Raw genomic sequence first — 24508 nt, 5'->3', positions numbered from 1 at the left:
GTGGTACCTCACTGGGTTTTGACTTGCATCTCCCTAATGACCAGTGGGGGCACAGTGGTAAAGAATCCACCTGCCAAGCAAGAGACAGAGGTTCGGTCACTGGGTTGGGAGGGGAAATGGCAACCCACTCCAATATTCTTGCCTGGGAAATCCCATGGACAGAGGAGCCTGGTGGGCTACAGTCTACTGGGTCACAAAAGAGTCAGTCACAACTCAGCAACTAAATAACAACTGACTAGTAATGCTGAACATCTTTTCATATGTTTGCGTTAGTAATCTTCTAAGTAGTCTTTCTACGTGTGAAGAAATCCCTTCACTTTGAGTTCTGCTTCCCATGAAAAGAGTGAACACTCAAACCCCCACACCCCCTTGTAGCCAGACCCAGGCAGAGGGCCCAGACTATGCCAGTTGGATATATGCACACTGATGCATATATGGTTTGATGTGGAATCAAGTAACAAGAGTCAAGAGGCTCTAACTTCCGTTTTTACTGAAACAGATGGTGACAGGTGAACCTGGCTCTGGGAGATGGGAACAGAGCAGTTTCCCAGGGATCACAAGGTCGATTCTTGGCTCTGAAGTGGCATCAGCCATCACCTGAAAGGTTCGGTAAAGCAGCAGGAATAGTGGGAGGTCCCTCATCAGCACGTGCAGAATGTTGTAAAAGCTAAGCTTCAAGCCTAATTCTCCAGCCCTACCAGTAATTCTGAGTTATGCAATATTCATTTGATAAACTCCTTTTCTACTATATCACTGTTCTGGAAGAAGCATCGGATTTATCCCACCTAGCTCCAAAGAGAAATCAAAGATAAATGTCATGTGAGTTACACAGGGGCAGGTCTAGCTTGATCTAAGAAAACTTCTAACACTTAGATGTCCACCAAATTTTTTTTAATCGAATACATTACTGTAAACAACCAGTGACTGCAGACTTTACGCTGGTATGACATCCGTCACAGACACTGTGGAGAGCAGAGAGCAGAGAGCCAGCCTTCAGGACTTTCACCTCTATTATTTCTACCACGTTTCCTGAGCCACACTGTAGACAACTGAAGGATAAAACCACAGGTCTGCAGCCCATTCAATACCACTCAGTCAGTTTCTAGTTTACCAGCAACTGATTCTAGCTTTTCTCTCGTAACAACTCCCTTAAATGCTCAGACTAAATCTTACTCTTCCTTATCTTTTACTTTATTATATAATGCATGCAAGTCCCCTGCAAGAAAAAAAAAAAGGAATTAAGAGATAAATAATAAGAAAAAAAATCCATAATACTCCATCTGAGAAAAATCACTGAAAATATTTTGCTGGGTATCCTTCAAAACATTTTTCCTAAGCTGAAATTCACCTTTTAAGAAAAAAATAAAAAGATTATAATGCTTACCACATAAATGCACTGTGTATTTTAATTCATAAAGTCCTCATATCTCCCCCCTGATGCACTATTACTATTTTCATTTTATAAATGAGGAAACCAAGACAGAGAAGAAAATTAACCTGCCCTGGGTCACCTGAATCATAAGTGCCACATCACCCAGAAGTCTGACCCCACAGTTTTGGGCTTTTAATACTACATGACAATGAATACACTGCCTCAAAAAAGCTGACCACAGTATACCTATATACCATTTGTATTCCCTAATATGAATAGCTTTGCATTCCAATAACGTTTTTAAATCCTGAAATTGTGGGACATACACTACATATTTTGATATGCTAATTTTTTAAAGTTGTATATAGATATTAATTTTAAGAAACGTTTAACATTAAATAATACTCATCCTTATGAATAATTCTTAAAAATAGTCTAGGCCAAAATACAGTAGAATTCTGGACCCTCCAAAGCTTCATCTTTATGAAACCCCAGATCATATCTATTTTATAACATGCTTTTAAAAGTCCTCAAATGCTATCACTGTTTCTCCTTCTTCTCCCTCCTCTTTCTTAAGTAAACTGTCAAAGCACCAGAATACACTGGGCATTCAGGGTAGTCACTCAATAAACACTTATTGATGGACTGGCTGGACAATGCTATGCTGGACACAGAACACGCAGAAACAAAGGTCATCTTGTGAGAGTGGAGGCAGCCGGACCTCCTTTCTCTCATCAGGAAAACACATGGACACCCATGGACAAAAGAGTCCATCCCAGCTAACGCGCAGTGACACACCACGAGAAAAACTGCTAACACTGCCCCTCATTTTGAGTAAATGCCGAACTTTGACCACACAATCTAAGGTCAGTAAATACTCAAACAGGCAAGGTACAGACTAGAAGAATTTTTTTCAAAGGCGGGTGGTGGAGGGGGGACGGAGTGGTGGTGTGGGGTGAGAGTCCTAGTCACACACAAATGACGGGCAAAAGCTTGCAACATGCAGTCCTCGCAAATCCAGGAGCTCCGTGATGTCTGTCACACCTCAGGGTGTGGCGGGGTCCCGGAGAACCACATGGCCAGGAAGCAGCCCCCTGCAACGAGGGAACGCAAGTTCCTGATGGTTCAAAGTCTGGCTAATCCTCTGGAACTGAGAAGTAGCACAGTTCAAACTTTGAATACGTAATTTTTATAGCATGTAACATTTAAATAATCTTCTTTCTGTGAATTTTCAGATCCTTATCCATGAACACAGGGAATTCTCTTTTTAAGAAAAACAGCCTGTTTTTTCCCTGAATGTAGAAGGCCAGGACACTAGAGAAAACACAGCAAATTACTGGAAACACAATGAGAGCAAATACTGCCTAGAAAAGCAGGGTAGCTTAAAGACCACACTCTCAGCTGCAAATATGAGCTTGCCTCCTTGTTAAAAGGAAAATGTAAAGGGTCATTTTCCTAAGGTCTACTCTATGAGGGAAGATACAGACTTTCCGCAAGAGGGAACAAATATTCCAAGAAGAACAAATACAAAGAGTGTGGAAAGCAGGAAGAAAGTGTGTCCACAGGATAATTACAGAAAATATGTGATATTCAGAAAGAGTCAACAGAAAAGTGGGTGGATGGGAAGGAGGGAGGGAAGGAGGAAGAGGAACTGAAGCTATACAAAGCTTTTCCTTAAGGTAGTAATACCATGTTTTCCAAAGCCACATGCAAATCCTCACTTCAAAGAATGGTGAGGAAAATTGATCGAACCTAGCAAATTCAGGGAATCCTGTTACTAGCTCCAAGATGAAAAAAAGAAACACACACACACACAGAGGTGATCAATAATGCTTTTTCTGATCAAGAAGAGTAGCACTATTTCAATCTAGCAAAACTAAGTTGGCTGGGAAGGTCTCTACCAAAATGAGCCATCTATTTCAGTTCAGTCGCTCAGTCGTGTCCGACTCTCCGCGACCCCATGAATCACAGCACGCCAGGCCTCCCTATCCATCACCAACTCCCGGAGTTCACTCAAACTCATGTCCACAGAGTCGGTGATACCATCCAGCCATCTCATTCTCGGTCGTCCCCTTCTGCTCCCGCCCCCAACCTTTCCCAGCATCAGTCTTTTCCAGTGAGTCAACTTGTCGCATGAGGTGGCCAAAGTATTGCAGTTTCAGCTTTAGCATCAGTCCTTCCAATGAACACCCAGGACTGATCTCCTTTAGAATGGACTGGTTGGATCTCCTTGCAATACAAGGGACTCTCAAGAGTCTTCTCCAACACCACAGTTCAAAAGCATCAATTCTTCGGCGATCAGCTTTCTTCACAGTCCAACTCTCATATCCATACATGACCACGGGAAAAACCATAGCCTTGACTAGACGGACCTTTGTTGGCAAAGTAATGTCTCTGCTTTTTAATATGCTATGTAGGTTAGTCATAACTTTCCTTCCAAGGAGTAAGCGTCTTTTAATTTCATGGCTGCAATCAGCATCTGCAGTGATTTTGGAGCCCAAAAAAATAAAGTCTGACACTGAAAAGCAGCACAAAAAAAGGTAGGTTAAACTAACCAAAACCTCTCTAATTATTCCAGAATCAAGTTGACAGGACTGATTATGAATTCAGAGATTTTTTCCTCTTGTTTTTTTTCCCCCTTATTTGGTACAGAATGTCAGTTATATTTAAGGAGAACAAATTGTTCAGAACTGAACAAATGATACATCCCAGAACCCAGGGTTCTGGGCTCCTATGTTTTCATAACTGTCACATTTTAATACCACCATACATAGCAGGGTTACTCTTTCTGCTCCCGGGTTTCTAGACACACAAATAAATGTGGCTTATTAATTCTGCGAACCATTCAAATAAATTATGTAAGTGTAAAATAGGATAAAATGATTGCATATGACAATTTCACTTTTAAATATATAATACTTTCTCATGTTTTTCTCAGATTGAGCATAATAATTACGACTGCACTTTTCCCCTGTCCTTATCTCACTCTGCTGCCTATAAGACCGATCGAAGAAGTTAACAGAGCACAGTCACCTCTTCCACATTATGACAGTTTACCCTAAGGAACACTGACCTCAAGCCCAGGGAACTTGCCATACTTAACTCCTTGCAAAGTTGTGAAATAAGGTGAAATTGTGAAATAAACTGGAAAAGTGTGAAATAAGATACAGCAGCCTGTTAAGGACCAAAAAGAGAATACTAATTCATACGGAATATATCTCCACACACCATTAACATCTGCTAATTCTAGATAATGTATACATGGGTTTGCGCCGCATTTTTTATTTTTCAAGTTTTCTGGACACACACAGAGAGAACAAACCTAAGTCTAATGCTCTCAGTTTCCGGCTCAGTTGACTAGTTCACAGTTTCTTAAAGTGTGATGCCTGGTCCAGCAGCATGAGCATCACCAGGGACATTGTCTGCTCCAGGTTCATTCAATCAGAAACCCAGAAGGTAGGGCCCAGCAATTCATCTTTTAACAAACTCTCAACCAGTCAATGCTAAAGGAAATCAACCCTGAATATTCACTGGAAGGACTGATGCTGAAGCTGAAGCTCCAACACTTTGGCCACCTGATAAGAAGAGCCAAATCACTGGAAAAGACCCTGATGCTGGGAAAGACTGAGGGTGGGAGGAGAGAGGGGCAACAGAGGATGAGATGGTTGGATGGCACCACTGACTCAAAAGACATGAGTTTGAGCAAGCTCTGGGAGATGGTGAAGGACAGGGAAGCCTGGGGTGCTGCAGTCCATGGGGTCACAGAGAGTCAGACACAACTTAGCGACTGAACAACTGTGTGGTTCTGACGCACACCTAAGTCCGAGCACCATCTGATTAGATAAAACACCTTAACATTCACCCAGAACAGAGAACAAGGGAAGCAGAGTGGGGCAGACGAAATACTGAGGATAAATACAAATAAATAACGTGTGCCTTACCAACTCCCCTTCTTTCCCTCCTTCCTGCCACACCCCCAGGTGGCCAGCGTCTTCCTTCTAACTCTACCAGACAAATTTATTTAGGACTCGTAAATTTATGCTTAAGCCTATTTACATTCTACTTCTGTTTTAATCTCTAAATTCTCAGCACAAAATCTATATTACAATGACCTAGGAGAGTGTTTCAAAGATACTGATGCCCACTGCTTCTACCACATGAGGACAAGCAAAAAGAAGGAACCCCAAAGAGGGTCCTTGCCAGAACCGACCCTGCCATGCAGCATCCTGACCACCAACCTCCAACCTCCAGAACTGTGAAAAGTAGAGTGTCTGCTGTTTATTTAAAAAACAAACAACAAAGCTGATGCCCAGGTCCTAGCTCATGCCAATTAAGTCAGATCTTCTGGGGCTGGGGCCTGGCCAAAAGTATTTAAAAGCTTCCCAGGCAATTCTAGTGTACAGTCAGCAGAAAAACCACTCAGTCTAAATGAACGTTTTTTGTCTCTATTTGATGTATTTCCAAGTATGATGAGGACAGTGCTTGTATCAGAATCACCAGGGGCACAATTCTTAAAATGATAGTTAAGATGATCTTCAATGATACATAAGTTTGACCATTTTTTTTTTTTTTTACAAATAGCTATGCATTTACTGCACAATTGCACTCATCTCACACACTAGTAAAGTCACTTTCAAAATTCTCCAAGCCAGGCTTCAGCAATACGTGAACCGTGAACTTCCAGATGTTCAAGCTGGTTTTAGAAAAGGCAGAGGAACCAGAGGTCAAATTGCCAACATCCACTGGATCATGGAAAAAGCAAGAGAGTTCCAGAAAAACATCTACTTCTGCTTTATTGACTATGCCAAAGCCTTTGACTGTGTGGATCACAATAAACTGTGGAAAATTCTGAAAGAGATGGGAATACCAGACCACCTGACCTGCCTCTTGAGAAACCTGTATGCAGGTCAGGAAGCAACAGTTAGAACTGGACATGGAACAACAGACTGGTTCCAAACAGGAAAAGGAGTATGTCAAGGCTATATATTGTCACCCTGCTTATTTAACTTATATGCAGAGTACATCATGAGAAACGCTGGGCTGGAAGAAGCACAAGCTGGAATCAAGATTGCTGGGAGAAATATCAATAACCTCAGATATGCAGATGACACCACCCTTATGGCAGAAAGTGAAGAGGAACTCAAAAGCCTCTTGATGAAAGTGAAAGAGGAGAGTGAAAAAGTTGGCTTGAAGCTCAACATTCAGAAAACTAAGATCATGGCATCTGGTCCCATCACTTCATGGGAAATAGATGGGGAAACAGTGGAAACAGTGAGAGACGTCATTTTGGGGGGCTCCAACATCACTGCAGATGGTGACTACAGCCATGAAATTAAAAGACACTTACTCCTTGGAAGGAAAGTTATGACCAACCTATATAGCATATTAAAAAGCAGAGACATTACTTTGGCAACCAAGATCCGTCTACTCAAGGCTATGGTTTTTCCAGTGGTCATGTATGGATGTGAGAGTTGCACTGTGACGAAAGCTGAGTGCCAAAGAATTGATGCACTGTGGTGTTGGAGAAGACTCTTGAGAGTCCCTTGGACTGCAAGGAGATCCAACCAGTCCATTCTAAAGATCAGTCCTGGGTGTTCACTGGAAGGATTGATGCTGAAGCTGAAACTCCAATACTTTGGCCACCTCATGCGACGAGTTGACTCACTGGAAAAGACTCTGATGCTGGGAGGGACTGGGGGCAGGAGGAGAAGGGGACGACAGAGAATGAGATGGCTGGATGGCATCACCGACTCAATGGACATGAGTTTGAGCGAACTCCGGGAGTTGGTGATGGACAGGGAGGCCTGGCGTGCTGTGGTTCATGGGGTCACAAAGAGTCGGACACGACTGAGCGACTAACTGAACTCATGCACTTACTCTTATAGGGTTTTGGGGGGTTGTTTTCGCAAGTGATATGATTTCCATGTACAGCGGTGAGAATTTCACTTTAAAATATGATTCCACTTTATAAAGTGTGCCAACTTAAAAAAAAAAAAACTAAAATAACACAAGGGATAGGGCAAACATGGTGAAGATGATAAGGGAACCAAAAAAAAAAAGTTTGTTAACCTTAACCAAGGTGCTTGTTAAAGAAGGATTCCTAAGTCTTACCTCAGCAGTCCTAACCAGAAACTTGGGAGTTCAGTCCAAAATTTACATTTTTATCAAGTGCTCCCTGGGGATCCTTATTCACTAAAGCTTGCTGCTGCTGCTGCTAAGTCACTTCAGTCGTGTCCGACTCTGTGCGACCCCATGGACGGCAGCCCACCAGGCTCCACCATCCCTGGGATTCTCCAGGCAAGAACACTGGAGTGGGCTGCCATTTCCTTCTCCAACGTGTGAAAGTGAAAAGTGAAAGTGAAGTTGCTCAGTCTTGTCCGACTAGTAGCGACCCCATGGACTGTAGCCCAACAGGCTCCTCTGTCCATGGGATTTTCTAGGCAAGAGTACTGGAGTGGCTTGCCATTGCCTTCTCCGTCACTAAAGCTTAGCAACGCTCTAGTAAGAGGTATTTGAACCTTGTGTCACTAGGCAGAAAACAAGTTTGGATGTAAAAAGGACCCTCTCACTCCATTCATTTCACTACCACCCCTTCCTGGTCTCACAGAAGGATGAGCCCCAGATACACCTGCTGGGTGAGGAAGAAGCAGTTTCTACCTGAAGACCCATCCTGACTTCCCACTTCATCCCTTTACCACGAGTCTCACAGAAGTCAGCGCTCGTTCTAACTCTGCTCTCTTTTCTCCCCCTCATCCTCCTTAACAACAGCCCTATGCACTGAGCAGCTCCACTCCAATCAGACCTCTTGTCTCCTCCTGCTCACCCACGTCTCCCAGCTACCCTGTGAAGCTAATGCTTTTAAAATGTCAAAAAATACTATCATCTAATCATCCCCAGGTTATATCTGTGTCTCAAATTCCAGAGATAAACATTCTCTATCAATTCAAATTGAAATTGTTTTTGTCTATCTGTGTACCGTAGCTTGGTAACACATTCCCCCACTAGACAGAGGACAGAGAAGAGGTTTCAGATCACCCACCAGCTCTTATCCATTAGAAGTAGCCAGTGGTTCCAGCCTTGACAGCACATTAGGACTACCTAGGGAGCCTGGAGAATCCCAGGGACGGGGGAGCCTGGTGGGCTGCCGTCTGTGGGGTCGCACAGAGTCGGACACGACTGAAGTGACTTAGCAGCAGTAGCAGCAGCAGGGAGCTTTTTGGAGAAGGCAATGGCAAGCCACTCCAGTACTCTTGCCTGGAAAATCCCATGGACAGAGGAGCCTGGAAGGCTGCAGTCCATGGGGTCACTACTAGTCGGACACGACTGAGCGACTTTACTTTGACTTTTCGCTTTCACGCATTGGAGAAGGAAATGGCAACCCACTTCAGTGTTCTTGCCTGGAGAATCCCAGGGACGGGGGAGCCTGGTGGGCTGCCGTCTATGGGGTCACACAGAGTCAGACACGACTGAAGCGACTTAGCAGCAGCAGCAGCAAGGAGCTTTTAAAACTCCCTACATGGAGGCCCCAGCCCCAATTAAATCAGAATCTCCAGGGATGAGGGTGAGACCAGGCATCTCTTCCCCTGCCCCCCACTTAAGTTTCTCAGGTGATGCAGACAAGAAGCCAAGGTTGAGAGTCACTGAGCTGGGTTCATCTAGCAAGATTAGAAGACAGACTTAGAGGATGCCCACGGGTGGGCAACACTTTTGACATTACTGCATGAGGTTCAGTTCAGTTCAGTCGCTCAGTCATGTCCAACTCTTTGCGACCCCATGAATCACAGCACGCCAGGCCTCCCTGTCCATCACCAACTCCCGGAGTTCACTCAAACTCATGTCCATCGAGTTGGTGATGCCATCCAGCCATCTCATCCTCTGTTGTCTCCTTCTCCTCCCGCCCCCAATCCTTCCCAGCATCAGAGTCTTTTCCAGTGAGTCAACTCATCGCATGAGGTGGCCAAATTATTGGAGTTTCAGCTTTAGCATCAGTCCTTCCAATGAACACCCAGGATTGATCTCCTTTAGAATGGACTGGTTGGATCCCCTTGCAGTCCAAGGGACTCTCAAGAGTCTTCTCCAGCACCACCGTTCAAAAGCATCAATTCTTCGGTGATCTTTGTTGCTTAGTCATGCCTAAATCTTTGTGACCCCATGGACTGCAGCCCACCATGGACTGTAGCTCCTCTGTCCATGTGATTTCCCAGGAAAGAATACTGGAGTGGGTTGCCACTTCCTTCTCCAGGAGATCTTCCTGACCCAGGGACTGATTCTGAGTCTCCTGCATTGCAGGTGGATCCTTTACCACTGAGCCACCAGGGAGACCCACAAGGAGATTCACTCAGCCAAATACGGGAGATTGACAGAACAGGGACTTCTGAGGACAAAAATTCCAAATTCCAACACTAATGAGGGTAATATGCACAAATCTGTTTTATATTTGACTGAGCAACTGAACTGAACTGAACTGAACTGAACCTTCTTTTGGTCAGGAATGCCCTCCACTGTTCACTCTGACCTGGCAGGTGTTTTTCTAAAGTCAAACACCAGACCTCCAAATACAAACAGAATTTTTATAGAATTAAACTGGCTCAGATTTAGGCTTAAAATTCTCTCCAGTGCCTAAGACAATTTCATTTACACCCACCTATGGGCAACAGAGACTGAGCAGGAAGGTTAAAACAACCAGAACACGACTGGCCACATGGACCACAAAGTGTATTTAAACAGAAGTTCAAAGTTCAATACCATACTCACAAACAATTTCCACTGTTTTTGGAGTCTGATACAAATCCATTTCATGTTTATATTCCTTATACTCAGTAAAACTAGATCTAGTCATTCCATATCCTGGACAGACTGCAGTCTCATATACTCATATAAATCTTTTGAGTATGTGAAATATAGATTTTAAAATCTGTTTTGTAGTAAATTGGTCACAAAAAATATTTACTATATAACATCAAGTGAAAAGCATATTCTTAAAAAAAGTAATAAAACTTGTTTTACTCTTGGTAGGACAAAGAAATGATGTTTAATTTTAAGAAGTGACAATGCTTCTCATAAATGAACACTTGGCAAAGAGAGTCACAGTTGTATCTACTTCCTGCCATAAATGCCAACAGCAAGTACATCCAATTTCAAGTTCCTCTGAAACCAATGAGTGGGCAGGAAAAAAAATCATAGCCAACATGGGGAACACATGGCATTCATTCTTTGAAAAAAAGAGTCAGCAGTGGATTACAACCAGGAGGGGAAGCCATCTGTCACAAGAAAAAGAGGTGGTGGCAGCTCTCAAGGACTAAAACATGCCAGCTCAACTTGGGCAGGATTGAGTTTTAGATTCTAATTCCAGCTAACGCATGTAATAAGCAACAGTTTTCAAAATGATTAGGGTCAAATTATGGATGGAATAATAAGGGCTTCCCCCTCTTGGCTCAGTTGGTAAAGAATCTGCCTGCGATGCAGGAGACCCCGGTTTGATTCCTGGGTCAGGGAAGATCTGCTGGAGAAGGGATAGGCTACCCATTCTGGTATTTTGGAACTTTCCTGGTGGCTCAGCTGGTAAAGAATCCGTCTGCAATGTGGAAGACCTGGGTTCGATCCCTGGGTTGGGAAGATCCCCTGGAGAAGGGAAAGGCTACCCACTCAAGTATTCTGGCCTGGAGAAATTCATGGACTGTATAGTCCCTGTGGTCTCAAACAGTCAGACACGACTGAGTGACTTTCCCTTTCACTTCATGTATGGAATGGCTAAGAGGAAGAAAACCCACCAACACTGGAACTCTTGCCTTGCTATGAGGAAAAGCAACAACACAGTACAGAGAAACCACCCACACCCAAACGCCAGGAGCAAGTCAACACCTGGACAAATTCAATGCCCCCAGTATAAAAGCGACTGGCAGTTTCATCTGCATTATAGTTCTAGCCAATAAACATTGTCCCAAAATGAAAAAAGGAAGCAACTTTCCAAACATGAGAGTACAAGTCAACCCCAAGTCAAAGATCAACCTTCACGATTGCCCCACCCACCACCTAACCCCCTCCAAAGACCCCAGTCCCACCCCAAGCCCTGCAGAGCACCAGGATCCCTACTTGGGGACACCAGCTGTAAAAAGGAGTATCACTGGACAATTTAAAAGATTTGGACAAATGACCTTACTGAAGCGTCAGGCCTATCTTCTCTATGGACCAAAAGCCCACTAAAATTGATCTCAGACACAGAAGGTCTAGGCTGCAGGAGATAACAACACTGAGTGTTAGTTACCATCATTTTAAAATCTCGAAATACAGGTGATGTTTAACTTAAGTGCAGCCACTAGATCTCTATTTAAAGAATCTGCCTGCAACACAGGAGATACAGGTTCAATCCGTGGATCAGGAAGATCCCCTGGAGCAGGAAATGGCAACCCGTGCCAATATTCTTGCTTGGAGAATCCCATGGACAGAGGACCCTGGCAGGCTACAGTCCACAGGGTCATAGAAGAGGCAGACACGACCAAGCATGATGCACAACAGAATGTATAAAAGCTACTTTTTAATATAACACAGTATTTATGAAATTACAACTGGTCACACTAATTTCAGTCTAGTCCCTTACTTGTTAATATTCCTTTCCTCATTCAAGTGGCTTTTCAAAATTCACTTCCTCCCTTCAGAGCCTTCTTCCCTAAAAGGAAAACAGTGATTTGCTCTAGAATAGATTCACCTAAATATCCACCTGCTGGTAACTCAATTTTTTTCCAGACTGGCTTGCAAAGTCATATTTATTCTATTTTTAAAAAGTCATTACACAACTAAGAGTTCTCATATCACAACTAAGGTCCAGGGCAACAAAATAAAGAAATAATTTAAAAATACCACTAGTTTTTAATTAAAATATATCTGCATATGTCAACAAAAGTTTATCTTTTAATATAATCAGTGGCTTGGGAGATTTCCCTTGTGGCTCAGCTGGTAAAGAATCCACCTGCAATGTGGGAGACCTGGGTTCCATCCCTGGACTGGGAAGATTCTCTGAAGAAGGGAAAGGCTATCCACTCCAAGACTCTGGCCTGGAGAATTCCATGGACTGTACAGTCCATGGGGTCGCAAAGAGTCAGACACGACTGAGCGACTTTCACTGGGAGGTATCAGTTCAGTTCAGTCGCTCAGTCGTGTCCGACTCTCCACGACCCCATGAATCACAGCACGCCAGGCCTCCCTATCCATCACCAACTCCCGGAGTACACTCAAACTCATGTCCACAGAGTCGGTGATGCCATCCAGCCATCTCATTCTCGGTCGTCCCCTTCTCCTCCCGCCCCCAACCTTTCCCAGCATCAGAGTCTTTTCCAGTGAGTCAACTCATCGCATGAGGTGGCCAAAGTATTGCAGTTTGTATACCTTCTCTCAAAAGCAAAATAATAATTATTTATGACAGTGAAGAACACAGTTACTCTCCAAGTTAATAGTTATTATTCTAATTATACCAAAAATTAGACAATATGGTCCAGAAATGACTTTCACTTGCTCAAAAGTTCAGTAAGTAGGATGTCAACTAAGTAGACCATTTCAATCAACAAACCTCTGGGAAAAATCTGAATCAAACCAAAAAGCTCAGGAATAATGAAGCCATCACTGTTGACTTCATTCTGCTCCTCACTGATAACGTTTGATCAGCTACAGCACAAGGTTACTTCCCTCTGTTCCTGAAAGAATTAAAGTAAATGTGAAGCATGCATGCAGTGTCATGAAGTGCCGTTTGCTTCTTTTTCGTGACCACCTAGTCTAGCAGGAAGGAGTACAGACGTGGAGCACACCTGGCTTGAATCCTGCCTTTGACACCCTACAGCTGTGTGACCTTGGGCAAGTTCTGTGTTGCCTCTAAGCCTCTGTTTCCACATCAGTAAAATAAAGATAACAGTACCAGGGACTTGTCTGGTGGTCCAGTGGCTAAGACTCCAAGCTCCCAGTGCAGGGTGCCGGGGTTCAATATCTGGTCAGGCGCGGCAAGAACCGGCATAGATAGGTAGATAGATAACAGTTCACTCCAGTTCAGTCGCTCAGTCGTGTACGACTCTCCGCGACCCCATGAATCACAGCACACCAAGCCTCCCTGTCCATCACCAACTCCCGGAGTTCGCTCAAACTCATGTCCATCGAGTCGGTGATGCCATCCAGCCATCTCATTCTCTGTCGTCCCCTTCTCCTCCCGCCCCCAACCCTTCCCAGCATCAGAGTCTTTTTCAGTGAGTCAACTCGTCGCATGAGCTGGCCAACGTATTGCAGTTTCAGCTTTAGCATCAGTCCTTCCAATGAAAACCCAGGATTGATCTCCTTTAGAATAGACTGGTTGGATCTCCTTGCAGTTCAGTTCAGTTCAGCCGCTCAGTCGTGTCCGACTCTCCGCGACCCCATGAATCACAGCACGCCAGGCCTCCCTGTCCATCACCAACTCCCGGAGTTCACTCAAACTCATGTCCACAGAGTCAGTGATGCCATCCAGCCATTTCATTCTCTGTCGTCCCCTTCTCCTCCCGCCCCCAACCTTTTCCAGCATCAGAGTCTTTTCCAGTGAGTCAACTCGTCGCATGAGGTGGCCAAAGTATTGCAGTTTCAGCTTTAGCATCAGTCCTTCCAATGAACACCCAGGATCGATCTCCCTTAGAATGGACTGGTTGGATCTCCTTGCGGTACAAGGGACTCTCAAGAGTCTTCTCCAACACCACAGTTCAAAAGCATCAATTCTTCGGCGATCAGCTTTCTTCACAGACCAACTCTCACATCCGTACATGACCACGGGAAAAACCATAGCCTTGACTAGACGGACCTTTGTTGGCAAAGTAATGTCTCTGGACTGTTACGATGATAATGCAGGCAGAGCACGTAAAACGGCCTGCTTCTTAGCAAACACCACACAACTATTACTACTCTGAGTGGCAGTAGCTGCGAGTTATCACTACTTTTCCCGCTACGTAGACCAGATGCTGGCAAACTTTCCCTGTGAATGGCGAGATGAAATACCTCAGGTTTACCGGAGCACGTGAACCCTGTTTAAAACTACTCAGCTGTAGTGGGGAAGCAGCCGGAGACAACAGGCAAATAAATAAGCACGGCTGTGCGCCAATCAATCTTTGTTTATGAACACTGAGGTTTAGATTTCACGTTATTTTTCACATTCATAAAACATCACTCTTCTTTTGATTTTTTTTTTTCCAATCACCTAAAAATGTAAAAAACCACTCTTGGCTTGCAGGGGATACAAGAATCCTGTCGGCAGGATTTGACCCACAGGCTGTGACACGAAACTCCTGGTGTAAATCAGTACATTTTAAATGCATATCAATGACCAGGTTTCCACCAATCCTTAATAAAGTCATCATGGTAAACTTAAAAGCTGTATTTTCTTGGGAAGGACTGTCCTCTACTCTGTGATGATGCAATTTCTACTCCTTTGGTGTCACATTGTTTTTCATCTTATAAAATGATGCTAAGAGTAGGGAGTCATTTAAGTTTTTTTAATTGTCTTTATTTGACAAGCCCATGCCAAGTCTGCCCCCTTCCAGCTTTTTTGCAGGGAGGGTAGCTGTTGTTCATTTCTTATTTTACTGGTGTGTGAGACCCAAGTCTAGGAATTATTAACCTAGAGCTTTCTGCCTACTTGAAAGAAGAGCAGTGGTCGGTATCACCAGCACCTGCTGTTATGTAAGCTAATCAAGTCAATCCTCAGCATCTGCTGAGCTGGCCACTTGTGTCTTTCTCCTCGGTCCCTTCTCTTAATGTTAACTCCATCCCAGAAGCCTTCGGATCCTCTGCTAACGTCCATTCTTGTATTTTCTCCTTCAACTAAAACAGACAGGAATTTTAATGTAGTTTTTCACATTTAATGGGCTTCCCTGGTGGCTCAAACAGAAGAGAGTCTGCCTGCAATGTGGGAGGCCCAGGTTCGATCCCTTGGTCAGGGAAATCCCCTGAAGTAGCAAAAGGCAACTCACTCCAGTATCCTTGCCTGGAGAATTCTAGGGACAGAGGAGCCTGGTGGGCTACAGTCTACGCGGTCTCAAAGAGTCGGACATGACTAAGCAACTAACACTTTTACTTTCACACTTAATAAATGAATGCACACGTTAATTTTTCAATAAATATTTTAAATGAGTATTTGCATTTCACTCAGCTGTTCTTAGTTGAAAATGCCACCATGGCATTTTACTGGGCTTTGTAACCAGAGAGATGAAGCCATGTCACTTCCCACTTTCCTCATTTTGAGTTTCTTATCAGTGAGGACAGAATCACTTCCCTAGAGGAGGGCTGTTAAAATTAGAAATAACACACAAAAGAAGCTAGTATGGTATCTGTAAAATGTAGTACGGTATTTGTATTTGTAAAAAGAGCATTTAAGTCATCTCCAACTCTGTTGCCAAGCCATGAACTATACAGCCCGCCAGGCTCCTCTGTCCATGGGATTTCCCTGGCAAGAATACTGGAATGGGTTGCCATTTCCTCCTCCAGAGGATCTTCACAACCCAGGGACCAAACCCTCATCTCCTGCATTGGCAGGCAGATTCTTTACAGCTGAGCCACCAGAGAAGCCCAAATGCTCTATAAAAGCAGTTATTATTAACATGTTCACCAGGTTTCTAGAAGTAGTCAGAGACGTATTTGACAACAGTGTCACTGTAAGGCTTCATTTTCACTGACAATACTACTACACTCCTTTTAAAGGTACAACAGACGACACACAGAAACCAAAGAGAACATCAGATGCAATGTGACATTTTTTATGTCAGTGAAGTACCAACAGAGAGAATGTAAGCAAAGAGCACTTTTTCGTGACACAGTTATATAAAAATTTCAGCTAGAAAAAAGGTGACAGCACAGAAATAGTTTAAATAAACACAATGACTAAATACAAACATTCTATGTTGCCCATTCTCAAGAATTCTCCATCATTTCATAAAGGTTAAGTTTTCTTCATACAAAGGCACATAGTTTAAATTATTTACAGAGGGTTTTAGGTCCAACTAACCAGCCAGAAACTCCTTACCACAGAGAGAAAACAGAGTGGTAAAAAAATTATTTCCAGCAATATTACATTCCTTTTGGGAAAGCACTCTATAATTCACAGATGAGTCACTATGGAAATAAAAATCTTAAATAATGGATAAGACTGTAACTGAAAATCCTGAGAGCTAATTACCCTATTCGATGTTCCTGGTAACTCCTTCAGGAATATTAAGGTTACAATGGTAGTGATCAGTTATCCAAAGGAGACTTCTCATCTATTGTGACCCACTTTCTAGCAACACTGTACAGGTCCCAGGCTACTGCTTCCCTCTTCGCAGCAGACTGTAAGATACATGCCCATACTTCAAAAAATGTTCTACAGTATTCTCTGAAGTTAAGAAATATTTGACTTGATTCTAAGTAACATTTATTGCTCTGGATACCTCTTATGGGGTTTCCCAAGTGGCTCAGTGGTAAAGAATCTGCCTGCTAAGGAAGAGATGCGGGTTCAACCCCTGAGTTGGGAAGGTCCCCTAGAGGAGGAAACGGTAACTCACTCCAGTAACCTTACCTAGAGAATCCCATGGATAGAGGAGTCTGGCGGGCTACAGTCCGTGGGATCACAGAGTCAGACACAACTTAGCAAGTCAACAACAAATACCTACTGTGCCATTTAGCCTTATCCATGATTTTATACATCGTATCTCCTTTAATCTCATTTAATTATCACAACAATCATAAACGCATTTTCTCCCTGTGACAACTCATGAAACTCCATGAAAGCTCTTTACACTTTATATTTAAGCACTGGTTTCAAGCTGCCTACCTTGAAAAGGAGATCGATTGTCAAGGACTTCTCATTCCCAGAAAAGCCTAACTCAGTTATGTGAGTCAATCTTGAACTAGGGTGTTAAAATCAAAATGAAGAGACTCTTCAAGAGAATTCCATTAGGAAAAGTGGTCAAAACAAGTCAGATAACTGTACAAGAAAGAAAGAATCCCTAGAGACCACCTTGTCCAACCCTCTGGAGATTACAGATGAGAAAAAGGGCCCCAAAAGATTACACAATGTACCCACAGTCGCACAGCTAGTTACTGACAGGCAGAGCCAGGACAGAGATGAGAACACAGAAGTCTCCTTTTCTAGAACGGGTGTCCTATCCACTACACCAGCGATTCTCTAGCTCATCAGACCCAATGCCACCTGTCACCCTTCTTCTAACAAATATTTTGTAATGTGTCCTTTATTATCTCAAAATAAAATTCATAGATAATAAGCCTACTCTCACAGACAATCAAAAAAATTAATCTAATGCTCAGTGAAAGAGGAAAGAAAAGTTTTATAAGAAACAAACATATTAACAGGTGAAACGCTGAGACATGGCCACACCAAAAGACACGGGCACATGCAGAGAGACTGTCTGGTGGACGTCCTGGTCAACAATGTGATGCTGAAGTCATTTTCTAAAATGATAAAAACTCTATGCCAAGTTCCAAACAAAACAAAGTACAATAAAAAATTTTTAAATTAACAGCAAACATCACATTTACTGTAAAAGAAAAAAAAAAGTACTATCTGCCATCAACTTACACAGTAGTTCCAACGCTAGAAAGTTCAGTGTATACTGAAGTTATTCCAAAAATGCTAATGCATTTACACACACTTAGGTAGTTAGAAATGGTTTCAGGTTATTAAAAACAGATTTCTCATCTACACACATTTCTGGGTGAGATGTTTGAAAACCACCTGGAATGAGGGAGACTTTTTCAGAGCAGGACTGCCCTAAGCATCGCAGGGTACCTAGAAATCCTGGGCCCTCTCTACCCTAAATCTAAAACATGCCTTCTGCCTTGAAACTATGCTGGCAGTCAATGTGCCCATGACTTTCGAACAACTGAGAACCAACATGCTACTCTTGAAAACAAGCACCTATCACCAAAGATGCCAAAAGAAATTCAGGAATTCACCCAATATAACTTTGCCTGCCTCATTTCTTGAAAATGCTCTGTACCATGGGTAGCATGTTTTCACAGAGAAATAAGAAATACACTTCATGAAATTACAAGACAGAAAAGATTGGAGCTCGTTAAAGTATGCTTCTTTCCTAGGAATTTGGCACCTATTCTAAGTTCCTGTGCCCATGATGAGCCATGTGGCAAGAATACATTACTAATTACTCAGATTATCAAATCTACAAAAGAGAATCGAAACTGGGAACATTTTCTGAACATATTCTTCTACTTTCTCAGTAGATTTTAAATCCTACAAAAGTTTTCACATAGCTCCCAAAGAATGCTATCCTTTGAAATAGAGTGAATACTACAGGATATTGATAATGTAAATAGTGCAACTGTGTAATAAAAAATTTTAAATACTATGCTTAAAGATTTACCTGTGAACAGTTAATCAAAGCAATTTTCCTTTTATTACCACTATCTCACATCAACAACAGGAATGATATTGGTGTACAGAGAATAACACATATATAAATACCTGTCCAAAACTCTTTGCCTCAAACAGATCAACTACAATGTACCATTATTGATATTTTTTAACAATGAGTATACCTGAGTTACAGATACATATCTCTTCCTGGATTTCACAAAACATGGAAGAACTCAACATAAATAACGAGGAACCTTAACCTGAAAAATAGTTCCTTCAGTTATGCTTTCAAGATGCTATGAAACAAAGGATGAAGTTCTTGATCACAAAATTTTACAGCATGGAGGAAAACTTAAGAGATTAACCTTATTCTAAGTGTGTGTGATAAACTGGTGGGCAACAACATCTTTCCTATCTTATGCTGGCAGCATCAGAAAATAAAAGTATGTATTTTCTCTTTTTTACCACTCAGAGAATTTAAAAACCAAGTCAAGATGAAACATACAAAACAACAGGTCTACAGATACACCATGGAACTTTAGTAGAAAAAGCACTGGGCTCCGTACTCAACAGCAGTTCCCCATCTTAAGCTTAATGGGTATGCCTCAAGCACAAAGTAGGTAACAGAAAGTTACACAATCGTCTTCATGAGAATGGCTTCATATGCATTGCCTGGCAATATTCTTAAAGTGGAGCGCCCTCTCTACTAGAATTTTACACTGCCTTCTAATAGTTAAGCAATAGGAATACAGAGTCCCACTGTCAAGGAATTCCTGATGATCTGCTCTCTTTTTCTGAGCAACAAATTGTAACTGCTGAGCACTGCTCACAAGACAGTTTTTAAAGTATGCAGTGATTCTTGAAGACGTTAAGTCCTCCTTTATTTAGGGTTATGGATATTAAAAAGCTCCCACAGAATGAACAAATTTAAAAATCACAGTTTCAATCAAAAATCATCACAGTGCATCCCAGTCTTCTCTCTTGCCTCACTGCTGCTGTTGTTCAGTTGTTAAGTTGTGTCTGACTTTGTGACTCCACGGACTGCACGCAGCATGTCAGGCTTCCCTGTCCCCTTCACCGTCTCCTGGAGTTTGCTCAAACTCATGTCCACTGAGTCAGTGATGCCACCCAACCATCGCATCCTCTGTTGCCTCCTCCTCCTCTTGCCCTCAATCTTTCCCAGCATCAGGGTTTTTTCCAAGGAGTTGGCTCGTCGCATCAAGTGGCCAAAGGATTGGAGCTTCAGCATCGTCCTTCCAGTGAATGTTCAGGGTTGATTTCCTTTAGGATTGACTGGTTTGATCTCCTTGCAGTCCAAGGGACTCTCAAAGAGTCCTCTCTTGCCTCATCATTTATATTCAAAGATTTCCTTGGAAACATCTCATGGATGTGCACCTTCTTCTCCAGTCCTATAACCCAAATAACTCCAGGCTTTCTGCCGCAAACTCACTCTCTCCCCCTTCCTGCATGCCGGCCTGCCTGCAGCCCTCTCTGCTGACCAGCAATTAAGGCCGCTCCTAAACAGTTTTTTGGTTATATTCTAGGGCAACCTCCCTCCCTCGGGCAGCTTTCTGTTCCTTTTCTCAAATTCTTCTCTGAATAAGTCATATTAAGAAAAAAAGAAGTTATACACTTTTCAAGGATCAACTAAATTTTACCTCAATAAGGCTCTCACAAAGGGAGAGAGGGAGGGAGCGAGGCAGGCAGCGGCAACAGAGGGCCGGAGGGGCCGGGCTCCATCCCACTCCCGGTGAAGTCCCTGCAGCCGTCCTGCAGGGCTCAAAGACCAGCGCACCCACACCGCTGTCAGCAGCAATCTGGCCTCCCAGGAACCAGGCCCAGTGGTGGGCAAGCACTGTTCTGTGAAGCTGACTCGTCCATCAAACGGATACAGCTCTGTGAGAAAACACATTCCTCCGTGCAGCCAGAACCTAAACCCTTCATAGTTGCACTCATTTTTCCAGTACGGGCCTTCCAAAAAAAATCCAAGAAAGAAAGAAAGGGTGGGCAAAAAAACTTCCTTCCTCAGAGCTGCCTGTTGAAAACACAGAGCGCAAGTAAAATGTCACAAGTCTCTTATTTAGAGTCCCCCCACCCAATCACTTGTTAGAAAGCAGCGTCTCCGGGCCCCTCCAAGACTCTTACAAACAGAGCACCCGTGACACAGTATCGAAGTAAAATGGAACTATGACCTCCCTTGGTCGACAGCAGTGTAACTAAAACAACTCAGTGCACCAAGTGCATTTTCTGGTTTCTCTGGCACAAAAGGATAAGAGATGGGTTTCCCAACTCGTATTTAGGCTGCCACCTGCAAAGACTATGTAAACAAGCAGACACACAAACCCAATTCCATCACTGAGAGCAAGTCCCACATGACTCTGCACTGTGAACTGTAACGGAGAAGGGGAAGGAGACTGCAGTCCTCCCGCACATTCCATTTCCTCACAGATAAGCCTTACCGGGCATTTGAACACACTTTTCTTATTAGATTCACTGGATCGTTTTTCATAACACTGCACTACATCCCAGGTAAGCAAATTTACCAGCTCTACAAGAAACCAATTTGCCATCCCATTCATGCACGTCTGCACAAGACAAAGTCCAGTGGACGGGGAGCTTCTATTTCTATAAGCCGGACAAATTCTGCTTCCCAAAAGGACTGTTAATTCCCCAAAAGGAGCACATCTATCTTACATTTAATTTTCTCAGGGCATCCCACACAGTGCCTCTAAACACCAGAAAAGATCAAATCTATCTGAAAAAATAGACTGTAATACAGATTTATCCACAGTAATCTGAAAAATCATTCATAATTCATCTCTATGTTACAACGGGATGAGCAGAAAGAAAAGTTGAACAGTCCAAGACAGAGATCCCAGATTTTCAAATCAGACTTTAAATGACAGGGAAACAATTAGCAACCTTATGGAAAAACTGATTTAAATTCAAATAATGGCTTTCCCCATGTGACAAATCAAGGCATAACCTAAAATTATTAAAATGCTAATAGTCACCAGGGTCGGAAGAGTGAGAACAGAGGACAAAGCAAAGCTTTACAGACAGTAAGTTTCTCTTGCTGTCTATACAAATAAAATCAAACTCCAAAAGCAGAAAAAATACATAGAACAGAACATTAAACTCACCCGCTACACTGTAATTTTTTAAAAGTTACTCTGGTTACCATCTTTCTAAATTCCAGAAGAGGCAAAGGTATATAGAACAGTCTTTGGGACTCTGTGGGAGAGGGTGAAGGTGGGATGATTGGGGAGAACGGCATTGTAGCATGTATATTATCATATGTGAAATGAATCACCAGTCCAGGTTCGACGCATGATACAGGATGCTTGGGGTTGGTGCATGGGGATGACCTGGAGGGAGGATATGGGGAAGAGGGAGGTGGGAGGGGGGTTCAAGAAAGGGAACACATGTACACCCGGGACGGATTCATGTCAATGTATGGCAAAACCAACCAATATATTAATGTAAGGTAATTTGCCTCCAATAAAATAAATTAAAAAAAAATAAAATAAAAGTTACTCTGATCACACAAAATGCCAATGAAAGTGATTTAAAACAATTTTTAAAATAAGCTTTCAACTCAACTCAACGTGAAGGAATATTACAAGGAAGGCATTATAAGCAAAAAAGGAGTATGCCATTATCTTATTAGATACTGATTAGAACAACAAAAAAAAAATTCGGAGAAGGCAATGGCACCCCACTCCAGTACTCTTGCCTGGAAACTCCCATGGACGGAGGAGCCTGGTGGGCTGCAGTCCATGGGGTCGCTAAGATTCACACACGACTGAGCGACTTCACTTTCACTTTTCACTTTCATGCATTGGAGAAGGAAATGGCAACCCACTCCAGTGTTCTTACCTGGAGAATCCCAGGGACAGCGGAGCCTGGTGGGCTGCCGTCTATGGGGTCGCAGAGAGTCGGACACGACTGAAGTGACTTAGCAGTAGCAGCAGAACAAAATTAAAAAATATAAATCATACAAAGCCTTAGTTTTGTAGTTCAACCAAGCTCACAGATGGATTTTTATTTTATTCTCCATCAAATAAACACACCAAAACCCTTCCTCATTCTCAATTTAAGAAAAAGAAAAGACCTTTCCTGTGAAAACATATATTGTTTCATTTCTCCAACCACCAGTACTTGAAAGTTCAGTAACAAGAGGAGTATGAAACATAAAAACAACTGGATATTCATTTTTGAAACAATCTTCTTAAAGGACTTCATAATAATGAACTGTACACATCAGGCAATTCTAAGCAAATGTGTTTTTTACATTTGATAGGATTCTAGACCAAGATCTCTGTGGTCCAATCAGATCAAACATGAGAATGTATCTAAATCCCCAATCTCAAACTGAAATGGGGAAATTTGTTTAATTACTGTAAATCCTATTAAACCAATCTTCTTTGTAAAGTGGAAATCTCCGACCTCTGAGGGCTGCAGAGGGTGTGATGAATGCAGAGTTTAATTAGGGCCCAGACTGGCTCACTGTAATCTATTCATTAGCGTTCTCCATTCTCTATATCTCATTGCTGTGTCTCACTTTACTTTAAAATTGCACCCTTCGTTTTTTGGAGCAAAGTTATACAATTTTAGGATTGTGTGGTAATTACAGTGGGTGCAGGAAGAATCTGTTCCTGCCAACACGGGTGTTTAATTAGGGCAAGGGGCGGAATCCAGATAAGGCAGTGTTCACCCTCCTTCAGCGCATATGGTATTTTTGGCACCAGAGCCCTGTGGACTGTTTCACGTCCACTGGACTCAAGTGCCAAGTTCCCACCATAGTCATTTCAAAAGATTCTAATATTTTGCCTTTGAATGTAGATTGATAATTAGAAAGGTTACTGTCATTTGCTTTTTATCCACATAGCTTTTAAATACATGCAAAATTAGTTGCCTGAATTATTTGAAAATAAAGAAGCCAGCCGATAATTTTTTTCCTCGTAAATACGGACTTTTTCAGGTTGGTTGATGATAAAAACCATCTTGGTGATGGGCATATTTTCAGCATCGACAGAAAGGTATATTGATGGCTAGTTAACTCAATGATAAATTCAATAACATCAATTTAACATTCAACTTCTCCCAAAGTCTAATTTATATCTCATACATAACCAATCACACCAAGCTGCCTTTCTTCCACCTAAAATCCTCAAATTTGACCAATTAAAGAATTTTTCTTTAAAAAAGATTCAGAAGTTAAACTTTCTTATAAATGTCAACAGAAAGAACTGCTACTCCTTGTTGGTACTTAATAAATATTTACATCATCAACTTTTTAAATTAATTTCCATCCTCCGGTACTGTCAACACAGATTTGCTTTGTGGTGGTTTTATTAAGATTGACTTTTTGTGGCTCAGCTGGTAAAGATCCACCTGCAATGTGGGAGACCTGGGTTCGATCCCTGGGTTGGGAAGGTCCCCTGGAAAAGCGAACAGCTATTCTGGCCTGGAGAATTCCATGGACTGTATAGTCCATGGGGTCACAAACAATCGGACACACTGGGTGACTTTCACTTTCACTTAAAAAAAAAAAAAACACTTTGCTATGATAAATCTTGGGCTTTCCTGACAGCACAACTGGTAAAGAATCTGCCTGTAATGCAGGAGACCCCAGTTTGATTCTTGGGTCAGAAGATCCCCTGGAGAAGTGACAGGCTACACACTCCAATATTCTTGGGCTACCCTGGTGGCTCAGATGGTAAAGAATCCAACTGCCATACGGGAGACCTGGGTTTGATCCCTGG

General features: G+C 42.6%; 1 protein-coding gene across 10 annotated transcripts in view; it reads right to left on the bottom strand.

Moving 5' to 3' along the window:
- ERC1 (ELKS/RAB6-interacting/CAST family member 1) overlaps positions 1-24508 on the bottom strand; it is a 277757-nt gene that overhangs the window by 228728 nt on the left and 24521 nt on the right. The gene's annotated exons all lie outside the window — the stretch shown is intronic.

The sequence above is a fragment of the Moschus berezovskii genome, chromosome 6 (genome assembly GCF_049115385.1).
Source record: "Moschus berezovskii isolate FMDL1 chromosome 6, NW_MosBer_1.0, whole genome shotgun sequence".
In the NCBI taxonomy this organism is placed as follows: domain Eukaryota; kingdom Metazoa; phylum Chordata; class Mammalia; order Artiodactyla; family Moschidae; genus Moschus; species Moschus berezovskii.
This window is presented reverse-complemented; position numbering and strand designations above follow the sequence as displayed.